Source organism: Morone saxatilis, unplaced genomic scaffold (genome assembly GCF_004916995.1).
Source record: "Morone saxatilis isolate NCDOM2014 unplaced genomic scaffold, NCSU_SB_2.0 Contig17, whole genome shotgun sequence".
NCBI classification, from domain to species: Eukaryota; Metazoa; Chordata; class Actinopteri; family Moronidae; genus Morone; species Morone saxatilis.
In genome coordinates this window covers 15,716,080-15,716,280 of record NW_023339729.1, presented here as the reverse complement: position 1 = coordinate 15,716,280, position 201 = coordinate 15,716,080, and positions in this window count along the sequence as shown.

Genomic DNA, 201 nt, shown 5'->3' with positions numbered 1-201 from the left:
CATGTTATGTACATGTACAGGTCTTAAAACCCCCCAAAATGTGTGATGTTGGGCTAAATAAATTAAACTGACTTGACTTTACTAGTATAGATCCAAAGGTTTAAGGTCATCTGTGATTTAGACTACACCACCTTACATCCCCCTCTCTTATTGTGTTTGTATGTTAGCTATTCTTTGTTCTCACTGACTAAGCTGTCTTTC